Below are 12,956 nucleotides of genomic sequence, written 5' to 3'. Positions count from 1 at the left end.
AATGAGAATGAGGACGGTGGAGGCAGAGGGCTGTGAAGGAACTGTCTTTTAAAATAAGAAACCCTACATACAAAAGAAAGGTTTTCTCTGGAAATCGAGGCCCACAGAAGGCTGCAAGTATATCCGAGTGGACTGCAGCTGTCTGAAACAATAGCTGTTTGAATTGTAGGTGATAAAACAGCATCATAGTAGTGGATGAGGTCATGTGGATAAGTGTGCAACAGGAGAAAATAAAAGACAAAGGAAAAGGAAGGAATTCAAGGTATCAATTCTGGTGAATTAGGTGTGGAAAAGCCACATCATACTATTGTAGGTTACAACCCAGGTGTTAACTGCACATCATCTAAATTGTCCAATGCAAAATCCATGGAGGAATGGCAAATTTTTTTATTGTAGTAAGTTTATAAGCTTTCAAAATGACTGGCCTATTAAAACCGTTTCCTTACTTGACCTGCTGTGATCGACACAAGATGATGGAAGTGCTTGCTTCTATACATAGAAAGCAAGAAAGGGAAGATGTCCAAGTTCATCTTCTTAAAATGTTGTCCAATCTCTAAAAGCAAACCAACAAACCAATTATCACTTTACCTGGAATGTTCTCCAACAGATGATGGAGACGTATGGTCCCTAAACACAATCACTGTCTAAAAGTGAACTATATAAACTTGTTGTTTTATGCATTAGGAAAACTTGAACATTTTAAAGGAGGCAAAATGATGTGCTTGGGGTCAAAGCTTGAGGTGGGGCAGCACAAGGAAGCCCTCTGCTCCCCCTTGACCTGCAGATACTCATTGCAATGGTCTTGTCAGATGTGCAACATTCAGGTACTCAGATGCCCTCTTCTTCTCTTTCCTTAACTTCCTTGATCTGCAGGCTGACCATTGTCTTTTACTTCACTGCAACAGCCCCCAAACTGGTCTTCCTGCCTCTAGTCTCCCCCTTGCAATCCCGTCTCCAATAGATGACTGAATGACTTTTCAAAATAATTAGATCACATCAGTACCCTGCTTTTAAGGTCTTCCATGGTTCCCTATAACCCTCAAGTGAAATCAAAACACCTCTTAGCTGAGAAGGCCCTTCCCAGTCAGGCATCTCTCTACCTATTTTTCTCCTAGTCCCTAGAATGTGCTCATAAACACCCTTCCCTTCAGTTCTGTGGAACCACGTGCAGTTTCCTTGTTCTGTATTCTCACTCACCCTTTGTTTCCTTCCAAACTCCCATTTATGCTTCAAAATCCAAACTAGGCATTTCTTTCTCCAAGAAGCCTCCCTAGATACATGCCCCCCTTAGCTTTTTTGAGATGCATTTGATACTTTGTTTCAATCCTCTTTTGATTTGACCCTCACCACCAATAAATTTCAAAGTCACTGAGATCAGGGAGTCAGTCTCATTCATTTTTTATCATGAGACATAATATATGCCAGTCATGTCAATATAGGAAGGGAGGGAGGGAGGAAAAAAGGGAGGAAGGAAAGAACAAAAAAGGGAAGAAAAAAGAAAACAATGTACCCACTCCCATGTTCCCTTTCTCTTGGTCCAGTCTTTTCTCCCATTTTATGGCTGTTTTGGCAATGTCTATAAGTAAAATGTGACCATGTAGATATTTTGATAGTTAGTAAAAATGATATTCCTATATCATTTTCTTCTAGTTCAAGAAGAATAGTTAATATAGAAGTAATAGAATTTCTACAGTGAGGAGTTCTTGCAGAAGTATTGCAGTCTCAAAACCTGGTGTTTGAGGTTGGGCACTGCAGCAAGATAACCGTAAAAAGATGACCATAAGATCGTTTGTTATAGGGTTATACAATCTTTAAATAGCCTCCATGGGTACTGTCTTACCTGGTATTCAGAAACACTCAGAATGCTTGCTAGGCGGACATTACTGCTTCCATCTTACAGAAGAGGAAGTGGGAGAGACAACGTGATTCTTCAAGGTCACCTTGCAAGTCATTGGCAGAGCAGGAGACTGTATGCAAACCTCTGAACTTCACATCATTAAACTTCACTTTCCACACACCCTGCTGAGTCACTTTGCTTTAAATAAAAAGGCAAGGATATTTCCTTGCTTCAACTGCTGCCCTTTGTTTGGGGTTTTATATTCAGCTTTCTATGCAAGTTGTTACAACTCAGCACTTACCCACTAATTTTCTCCAAGGGAAAGAATAACAATCGTTTCCTTGGGCTTATACTCTTTTCCCTAAGATCTCAAAATTACTATTTCCCAAAGATTTTCCCTGAAGTTTAGAGGGTATAAAACAAGAATGTATCAAAGAGGAAAAAAAAAGCCATTGGTCCTAGGAAGCCAAGGACTCTTTATAACCAAAAACCAATTTCAAATGAAGATTTGATCCCTAACTTAAATTTATGGAGGAATTTTTGCGTTAGTATGGGGAATTTATGCTAAAATATTTATTTCTTTAAGTGTCCCCTGGGCCTTTTTTCTTTCATTTGTTCAGTCAGTCATTCAGTGAACATTAAGCTCCCCCCCGCACCGCACCGTACCAGGCATTTTTTGTACATAAGGACTTTTTTGTTATTTCTAAGCTTAAAATCCCAGATCTGGGGAGCATCTTAAATCTAGTGGCATCTCTCTTCCCTCTTCTTTGTGAATTTCATTCTCAAATTTTCTCTACATTTCCATGCCAAGAGACTCTTCTGCCCAGGTTAGAATTGCTCTGCTGATGAGAATCTCATTACTTCTGGAGCTTCCTGAAGTTCAATAGGTTGCTACTTCCACTTGGTCAGTTTTCGAAGTAGACAATTCTCTCACCCTCAGGGAAGGACAGAAACACAGAGAAGCCAACTCATTAGGAGACTTTGTACAGCTTCCCTACGGTATTGCACTGGACTAGCAGACTCCAGCCTGTTTTAAGACAAAAGAGACCCAACTGTAATTAAATAGTCACAGAAATCCCTTGTGGGTTTCTGCCTTTGCACATTCAGAAGGACACTAATTAGGTGGGGAGCCCTTGTATGCGAGCTCCCCAGGCACAGAGGGGGGCTGCTTGGGGAGGATTCTTCCCTGACCAGCAGTAGTGTTTGGACCCCTCATTGACTCTCTAAATTGTGTTTGCCCCATTACTAAAGCCCTAACGGTGGGGGCCGGCAGACCGCCTGCCTTTCTCCATCCAGGGGACTCTGCTGTCCCCCAGTGTGGGCTGCTGAGCATGAATGAGCCCTTTGTCTTCATCTCAAATGTTATGGCAGTGCTTCTGAAAACAGTGGTGAATGCTAAACCACATGGTTCTAATTGTTTTCTCTGGGATCAGACCGATTTTCTTAGGGCATCCACTGCCACCACTATGCGCGCGCACACGCGCACACGCACACACACGCACGCACACACACACACACACACACGGTGCTTTGAGATCAACACTGTCCTTAGACTTCCAGCTAATACCGCGAATTGTGAATTTTTTTTAGAGAAGTACTGACATACACACAATTTTTTTTTCAGGGAGAATATCTTCTCTACCCAAGTTTAGTTATCAGCCAGGTGAAAACAACAGGGTGTGATTTCCTTTCCAATTAAAAGGAAGACAAGCCACCTGTTTATATCAAGGAAGCTAGGAAAACCTTCAGAAGAGTGTTGCCATTTCTTGAATGAAGGAACAAATGAGTAACAACAACTGAATGTAGAAGAAAGGAAGGGGAGAAGGTGCAGGAAAGTGTTCATCCCAAAACTGTGCTGCTACGACTGGATGTTTATCTGGCCCCTGTCACTGGGTCAGGGTATCTCAGCTACTGACATTTGAGGCTGGGTAATTCTTTGTGCTACGTGCTGTTCTGTGCATCTCTGCCTCTACCTACGAGATGCCAGTAGGAACCCCACACCCCCAGCTGTGACAATCTAGTATGTCTCAGATCTTGTCAAATGTCCACTGGGTGGGAGGGCTGAGGGCACAGAAATCATCCCCGGTTGAAAAATCACTGAATGAGATGAATCAAAAGGATAAGAGTTGCAGAAACGTCAAATGAGAGTGGGCTCTAGAGTTGGCAGCCGGATAAGAATCCCAGCTTTGTCTGTTCCTAACTCTTGCGCATCCTCCCTGAACCTACCTTATAAAGTCATGAGGATTAAATGAGAAACTACACATAAGGTGCTTAGCACAATGTCAGGTACACAGTGAACGCACGATAAGTGTGGACTGGTGTCAATACCATCCTCATGATTATTTCTGCCATTCCCAGGATGACAGACCTCTTTGCCTGAGAGTAAGATGCTCTATTTCTGCATCTGCTGGGCTCATTTAGAGCTGTTCATGTCAACCGTCAATTCTGGAGTTTCCTGCCTTCCTATTTTCAGACTTAGGAACAGCAGGGAGTGAGGACTCTGGTATCACCCGTGACCCCTTGGCCCCCCTCCTGGGGTCTGCATAAGCCAGGGGCTGAGAAAGAAAGATATTTCCCACAGAAGAGATGGCTGCTGACATTTTAAGAAGCACACTTGGCAGGCCTTAGGACCAGCCAGGGTCATAGGTCAGATTCCTGGTTCTCACAGTTTCCTTCCTCCAAAAGGAAAAGCCCCATGGCGCTAATGGGATACCTTCAGCCTCTGGTTACAGCCTGAGAAGGATGAGGTGTCCCAGCAGCCCGGTTGCTACAAAGATCCCCCCACATCACACAGATGCTCCCACCAACAGTCCCGTCCTCAGCATGGCCCAAACTCTGCTCCCCAGACCCGCCTCCTGTCCAGCCCTCAGCTGCTCTGTCTCCTTTCTACGGGCTTCTCACCATCCTCACCTTGTGTTCTAGGAAGTCTCTCTGCTGCTTCCGAGATGGGAGACTTGCAGCAGCCTCCTCACCATCCCCCACCTCCAGGGCATCCTCCAAACCACCAACCAGTGTGCAACTATGATCGTCACCCCATCCTTAAAAATCTTCCATGGCTCTGCGTTTATTTTGGCCTGAAGTCCTCAGCTTGAAATATAAGCTCCTGAATGTCCTTTGCCCTTGCCCACCTCCCCTCATCTTGCAAGAAGTATCCACCCTCGCCATCCCCACTCACCGTCTGCTCCCTGGGCAAACAACGCCGTGCGAGTCCCTGAAAAGGTCCTACTCCTTTTCAGAACTGGTTCATCCTCTCAGCCCTATATACAAGATGCTTAGGGCCAGTGATGTCAAGAGCCTGCAAAAGTGTTTGAGGTCTGGAAAATATAGATGTATTAGATTATATATGTGAAAAGAAAACAAATCAAAATGAATAAACATTTAATTAAACATCCACAAAACAATACATTGTAACTAGTCAAATATAACTCACCTTACACAATTCTGTATAAATAGAACAGATGAAATTACATAAATAATCTTCTTTTGCCAAAAGTGAAAATTGAAAGTACAACGTGAGCTGTGTGGGTGTATTTATGTTTGATAAAAATGAGGTGGGGCTCCCATCATCAGAAGAGACATGAATGTGAAAAGGTGTAAAAATGTCTCTTTGAACCCTAGATCTTTGCATGTATTCTATTTTTTCCCCAGGATTTTTGAGATATAACTGACAAGCAAGGTGGTATAAGTTTAAGGTGTACAGCAAAATGACTTGACATGTACATATTGTGGAATGATCACCAGAGTAAGTTTAGTTAACGTTTATCACTTTATATAGTTACAAATTTTTCTCCTTGTGATGAGAACTTCTGGGATTTACTCTTAATAACTTTCAAATATACCATACAGCATCGTTAACTATATTCATCATATTGTACATTACATCACCAGCATTTATAAATGGAAGTTTGTATGTTTTGAATACCTTCACCCAATTCCCCCTGCCTCTGGAAACCACAAATCTGATCTCATTCTATTAATTTGAGGTTTTTTTTAGATTCTACACATGAGTGAGATGATACAGTATTTGTCTTTCTCTGACTTATATCACTCAGCATAATGCCCTGAAGGTCCAACCATGTTGTCACAAATGGCAAGATTTCCTTCTTTTTTATGGAAATAAATAGTATTTTGTTGTACGTACATATGTGTGTATGTATGTATATATACATATGCACACACATCTCATGTACTTTATCCACTCATCTGTGGGTTGACACTTAGGATGTTTCCAAGCCTTGGCTATTGTAAATAATGCTGCAATGAACATAGAGGTACAGATATCTTTGACATAGTTATTTCATTTTCTTTGGACATATCCCAGAAGTGGGATTGCTAGGTCATACAGCATTTCCATTTTTAATTTTTTGAAGAACCTCATACAGTTTTCCATGGAGGCATTGCCAATTCACATCCCCACCTACAGTGCACAAGGGTTCCCTTTTCTCCACAACCTTACCAGGATTTGTTTCTCCACAACCTTACCAGCATTTGTTATCCCTTGTATTTTTGATGGAAGCCATTCTAACAGGCATGAAGTGATGTCTCATTGTGGTTCTGATTCACATTTCCCTAATGATTAGTGATGCTGAGCACCTTTTTATGTATCTGTTAGCCATTTGAATATTTTCGTTAGAAAAATGTTTCCATTTTTAAATTGGATTGTTTGGGTATGGTTTTTTTTCTGTTGAGTTTTTTGAGTTTCATATCTGTATTGGACACTAACCTGTTATCAGATATATTAATTCCAAATACTTCCTCCTTTCCTTAGGTTGCCTTTTCATCTTGTTGATCATTTCTCTTGCTGTGCGGGGGCTTTTTAGTTCCATATAACCCAACTTGTGTTTTATTTTGCTGCTTGCACTTTAGGTATCATATGCTAAAATCATTGCCAGGATCCATGTCAATAAGCTTTTCCCCTATGTTTTCTTCTAGCAGTTTTATGGTTTTATGTCTTACATTTAAGTCTTTAATCCATTCTGAGTTAATTTTTGTGAGCGGTGGAAGATAGGGGTCTAGTTTCATTCTTCTACATGAGAATATCCAATTTTTTCCCAGTACTATTTATTGAAAAGACTGCCTTTTCTCCATTGAGTAATTAGTAGTCAAATAGTAATTAACTGTATGTGCGTGGGTTTATTTCTAGGTTCTTGATTCTGTTCCATTGGTCTAAGTGTCTATTTTTCATGCCAGTACCATTCCGTTTTGATAGCTTTGTAAGGTAGCATGAAATCGGAACGTGTGATGCCTCTAGCATTGACTTCTCCTAATGATTGATGTGGCTATGTGGGGTCTTTAGCATTGACTTCTCCTAATGATTGATGTGGCTATGTGGGGTCTTTTACGGATCCATATTTTTTCTACTTCTGTAAAAATTACCATCAGAACATTGATAGGATTTGCATTGAATCAAAAGAGGGCTTTGAACAGTATGGATATTTTAACAATATTAATTTTTCCAGTCCATAAACATACAATATCACTTATTTGTGTTAACTTCAATTTCTTTCATCAGTGTCTGATAGTTTTCATCGTAGAGTTATTTCACCTCCTTAAATGTATCCCTAAGTATTTTATTGTTTTAGATGCTATTGTGAATGGGATTGTTTTCTTTATTTCTCTTTTGGGTAATTCGTTGTTAACGTATAGAAATGCTACTGATTTCTGTAAGTTGATTGTGTATCCTGCAACTTTACTGATTTTGTTGATTAGATCTAATGGCGTTTTGGTAGTCTTTAGGATTTTCTGTATGTAGGATTTTCTGTATATAAAATCAAGTATCTGCAAATAGAGACAATTTACTTCTTCCTTCTCAATTCTATGCCTTTCTTCCTTCCTTCCTTCCCTCCCTTCCTTCCCTCCTTCCCTTTCTTCCCTTCCTTTCCTTCCTTCCTTTGACTGATTGCTCTGGCTAGGACTTCCACTACTATGGTGAATAGGAGTGGTGATAGTAGGCACCTTTGTCTTGTTTCTGATTTTAGAGGAAAAGTTTTCAGCCTTTCACCATTGAGTATGACGTTAGCTGTGGGCTTGTTATATATGACCTTTACTACATTGAAGAACATTCCTTCTATACCTAATTTGTTGAAAGTTTTCATCATAAAAGGTTGTATTTTGTCAAATGCTTTTTACGAGTCTATTTAGGTGATCATGTGATTTTTATCTTTCATTCTATTAATGTGATGTATCACATATTCATTTGTGTATGTTGAACCATCCTCGTATCTCAGGTTTGAATCCCACTTGATAATGGTATATGATCCTTTTAAATGTGCTGCTGAATTTGGTTTGCTAGTATTTTGTTGAATTTTTGCATCTATGTTCATCAGAGATATTGGTCTGTCTGTAGTTTTCTTGTAGTGTCCTCATCTAGCTTTAGTATCAGGGTAATACTGGCCTTGTAAACTGAGTTTGGGAGTGTTCCTTTCTCTTTAACTTTTTGGAAGATTTTGAGAAGGATTGGTATTAATTCTTCTTTAAATGTTTAGTAAAATTCATCAGGGAAGCCACCTAGCCCTGGGCTTTTATTTGTTGACAGTTTTTGTTTGTTTGTTTGCTTTGTTTTGTTTTTGTTACTGATCCAGTCTCCTTACTAGTAATTGGTCTGTTTAGACTTGCTGTTATTTCTGATTCAGTCTTGGTAGGCTCTAATTTCTAGAAATGTATCTAGCTTTTCTAGGTTGTCCAGTAGGTTGGCATACATATGTTCATAGTAGCCTCTTATGATCTTTTCTATTTCTGAGGTATCAGTTGTAATGTCTCCTCTTTCATTTATAATTCTGTAAATTTTGGTTCTCCTTTTTCCTCATACGTCTATCTAAAGGTTTGCCAATTTTGTGTATCTTTTCAAGGAACCAACTCTTAGTTTTTTAAATCTTTTCTATTCCTTTCCTGTTCTCTAGTTTATTTCTGTTCTAATCTTTATTATTCCCTTCCTTCTGCTAACTTTGGGCTCACTTTGTTCTTTTTCTAGTGCTTTGAGGTGTAAAGTTAGGTTGTTTATTTGATATCTTTCTATTTAGTTCATATATGCATTTATAAATGCATATAAATGTCTCTTAGAATGCATATAAATGTCTCTTTATAAATGTCTCTTAGAACTATTATTTATGCATCCCATGGGTTTTGATTTTTTTCCATTTTTGTTTCTCTTAAGATACTTTTAAATTTCCCTTTTATTTTAATGTTTGATCCATAGGTTGTTCAGGAAGAGTGCTGTTACATGTATTTGTAAATTTTCCAATTTTCCTCCTGTTACTCCTGTTAACAATCCTCCTGTTACTGATTTCTAGTTTCATATCATTATGGTCAGAGAAGACACTCAGTATGATTTCTGTATTATTCAATTTGCTAAGACTTGTCTTGTTGTCTAACATATGATCTATCCTAGAAAATGTTTTCTGTAGGTTTGAGAAAAATGTGTATTCTTCTGATGTTAGATAGAATGTTTTTTATGTGTCTGTTAGAACCATTTTGTCTACAGTATTGTTCAAATCTGTTTCCTTATTGATTCTGTCTGGATGATGTATCCATTGTTGAGAGTTGAGTATTAACATCCACAACTGTTATTGTTTGTTCTTTTAGTTTTGTTAGTATAGCTTGATATATTTTGGTGCTCCAATGTTGGTTCCATAAATATTTATAATTACTATATCCTCTTGATGGTTTGACCCCTTTATCATTATATAATGACCTGCTTTACATTTTTTTAAACATTATTAGCTTAGAGTCTGTTTTGTCTGATATAAGCATAGCTACTCCGCTTTTTTGGTTGTTGTTACCATTTGCTTGACATACCTTTTTTGACTCCTTCACTTTCAGTCTAGGTATGTGTTTGAAGCTAGAGAAAGTCTCTTGTAGACAACATATTTTTGCATCTTGTTTTTAATTCATTCAGTCATTCTATGTCTTTTGATTGGAGAATTTAATCCATTTATATTTAAAGTAATTATTGATACATAAGGATTTACTACTGCCATTTTGCTAAACATTTTCTGTTTTTAGTTCCTTTATTCCCCTTTACCCTGCTGTTGTCTTTTGTAATTTGATGACATTTTTTTTTTGGTATGCTTTGATTTCTTTATCATGATCTTTTGTGCAACTACTACAGGCTTTTACTTTGTGGTTACCATGAGGCTTACATATAATATCTTAAATTTTAACACCTTATTTTAAACTGATAACAACTTAACTTCAATAGCACTTCTAAACTTTACATTTTTACTTCCCCCCTCCCATTTTAGTTGATTGATATTACAATTTACGTACTTTATATTGTATATCCAATAATAGATTATTGTAGTCCTGGCTATATTTAATACATTTGTTTTTTCACTTTTAAAGTAGTGTTGTAAGTGAATTACATACCACTATTTCCATATTAGAGAATCTGATTTGACTATATATTTTCCATTACCAGTGAGTTTGACACTATCTTCAGATATACTTTTTTATAATGTTAATGAGCATCTTTTTACTTGCACTCAAAGAACTCCCTTTAGCATGTCTTTTATGGCCAGTATGATTGTGATGAACTCCTTCAGGTTTTGTTTGTTAGAGAAAATTGTTATCTGTCTTTTATTTCTGAAGGACAGCTTTGATGGGTATATAATTCTTGGTTGACTTTTTTTCTTTCAATATTTTGATTATATCATCCCATTCTCTCCTAGCCTGAAAAGTTCCTGTTGAGAAATCTGATAATCTTACATGGTTTCTTTGTATGTAACTTGTTTCATTTCACTTGCTGCTTTCAAAATTATTTTTTTTTACTTTGACTTTTGACAGTTTAACTCTAATGTGTAGTACTACCCTATTCACGTTTAACCTATTCGGGGTCCTTTGGGCCTCATGGATCTGGATGTCTGTTTTTCTCCACATGTTTGGGAAATTTTCAGATTTGCTTTAAGTATACTATGTCTCTTTCTCTTCTCCTTCTGGGATTCCCATGATGCATTTATTGTTTCTTTTGATGTTTTCCCATAAGTCTTATAGGCTTTCTTCAGTCTTTTTTATCCTTTTTCTTTTATGCTTCTCTGACTGGATAATTCCAAATGTTCTATCTTCTAGATCACTGATTATTTCTTCTCCATGATTGAGTCTACTGTTGAAGCTCTCTCATGAATTCTTCAGTTCATCCTTTGTATTCTTCATCTCTAGGATTTATGTTTGGGTTTTTTTTTTATGTTTTATATCTCTTTGTTGAACTTCTTGTTTTGTTCATGCATTGTTTTCCCAATTTCTTTTTGTTGTCTGTCTGGTGTTCTTGTAGTCCTTAAACATCTTTAAGAGGATTATTCTGAAATTTGTGTCTAACAGTTCATAGATATTCATTTCTTTAGGGTCAATTATTGGAGCTTTATTGGTTTCCTTTGGTGGTGTCTTGTTAACCTACCTGATTTTTCGTGATCCTTGATTCTTTACATTGGTATCTGTGCATTTGAGTAAGTTGTCCCCTCTTCCAGACTTTGCATTTTCACTTTGGCAGAGACAGTTCTTTATAGTCAGCTTAGCTTGGCGTTCTGGACATGTCAGCTGGTAGCATCCCAGCAGCAGTGGGGCTTGCTGTCTGGGTCTACATGGGGGAAAGGCCACTGCCCAAGCTCTAAAGTTGGGTGGGGGCGTGCTACTGGCCGAGAGCATTTGGATAAGACCGTTGGCTTGGTTCCCTGAACTAGTGCAGCTGTAGCATAGGCTCTGCAGTGGTCTAGATTCTCTGGTCAGGCTTTCTAGATGGTCAGAACTGGATACTATACTCAGCAGTAGGTAGGGCTATGAATTAGCTTCCCTGCCCAGGTGGAGTAACAGAACAGGCACCAAGATCAGCACAGCTGGTTGTTAAATGACCCATGTAAGGCAGGACTGCACCCTGAATTCTCCAGTCAGAAGGTGCCACTGGCTTTACTCTGCAGACAGGGAGAGGCACTGGCTGTGCTCTCTGTTCAAGTGCTGCTGTATGGAGAGCCATAGGATGGGCTACACAGCTTCCCATGTGCTCTGGTTAGGTTCCCTGGTCAAGCGGGCTGAAGGCTATTTTCAGCAGTGTCAGGCTTTCAATTCGTTTCCCTACCTGTGCAGGACCACCATACAGCCCCAAGGCTATAGGGTCCTTGTTTGGGACCAAATTAGGCAGAACTATGCACCATGTTCCCTGGCCTGACAGGCCACTGCCCTGACTATGCAGATAGGCAAGACCACTAGCTGGATTCCACTGTAATCAGGGTTACAGGATGAGCTACAGATTCCCAGTAACTCTGGTTAAGCTTCCTGGTTATGCAGGCTGGAGGATGTATTCAACAGTGGGTAAGGCTGTAAATTAGATTCTCTGCCCAGGTGGGGCCATAGAATAGACCCCAGGGCTGGCAAGGCTCTTTGTTTGGGGACAAAATCAGGCAGGACTGTGTACCAAGTCCAGATGGGGCCACTGCCCTGGCTCTACAGATGGGCAGAGCCACTGGCCATACTCTCCACTAAAGTGCTGTTGGTCTAAGCAGCTTTCCATGTGCTCTGCTCAGGCTTCCTGGTCAGGTTGGAATGGGAGCTACACTTAGCAGTAGGAGAGGCTATGAATCAGCTTCCCTGCCCAAGGGGAGTGGCTGAACTGGCTTCAAGGCCAACATAGCTTCTTATTTGGGTTCTTAAATCGGACAGACCAACTCCCGGATGAATTCCCTGCTCAAACTGGGCCACCATTGGCTCTGCAGATGAGCAGTGCCTCTGGGATATACACGGCTACTGTCTCAGTAGGCACTGGGTCTGCCAAGATCAAGCACTGGTTGCTGTAAGCCTCATTCTCCTCCACCACTACCCGATTCCCAGTGTTCAAGTTTCACAGATTCCCCCACAATCCATATGAACTGAGATGTGAGTGGGCCTCCTGAGAAGCGTCCCACAATGCTGGGGGAGCTGGATGTCCACCTCGGGCTCTTTCGCCACTAGAGGAACTGTAGGTTTGGGGTGGGGTGCCCTCTTGGTGTGCTGCTACACCAGTCTGGAGGAGGGGCAAGGCCCTCAAAGTGTAGCTGTGCTTCTTACTCTTCTGACGTGGCCCATCTCATTCTCTGTGTTACAGGGAATACTTCAGCCTCACCTCCATGTTCTAGGATTTTTACAGCACTCTCTTGTC

General features: G+C 39.9%; 2 long non-coding RNA genes across 4 annotated transcripts in view; one reads left to right on the top strand and one right to left on the bottom strand.

Moving 5' to 3' along the window:
- The window catches only part of LOC113627243 (uncharacterized), a 230,310-nt gene that overhangs the window by 3,885 nt on the left and 213,469 nt on the right, over window positions 1-12,956 (bottom strand). Inside the window, exon 5 of the long non-coding RNA XR_003435483.1 lies at window positions 5,013-5,151. This is a non-coding gene — a long non-coding RNA (uncharacterized LOC113627243). The remainder of the gene's footprint in view (window positions 1-5,012; window positions 5,152-12,956) is intronic.
- Window positions 1-12,956, top strand: part of LOC113627241 (uncharacterized) — a 99,633-nt gene that overhangs the window by 20,878 nt on the left and 65,799 nt on the right. The window lies entirely within an intron of this gene.

The sequence above is a fragment of the Aethalodelphis obliquidens genome, unplaced genomic scaffold, assembly GCF_003676395.1.
Source record: "Aethalodelphis obliquidens isolate GAN/ISIS:26980383/991018 unplaced genomic scaffold, ASM367639v1 scaffold20, whole genome shotgun sequence".
NCBI lineage: Eukaryota > Metazoa > Chordata > Mammalia > Artiodactyla > Delphinidae > Aethalodelphis > Aethalodelphis obliquidens.
Note: the sequence above shows the minus strand (reverse complement) of the source record. Positions and strands in the feature narration are given on the sequence as shown.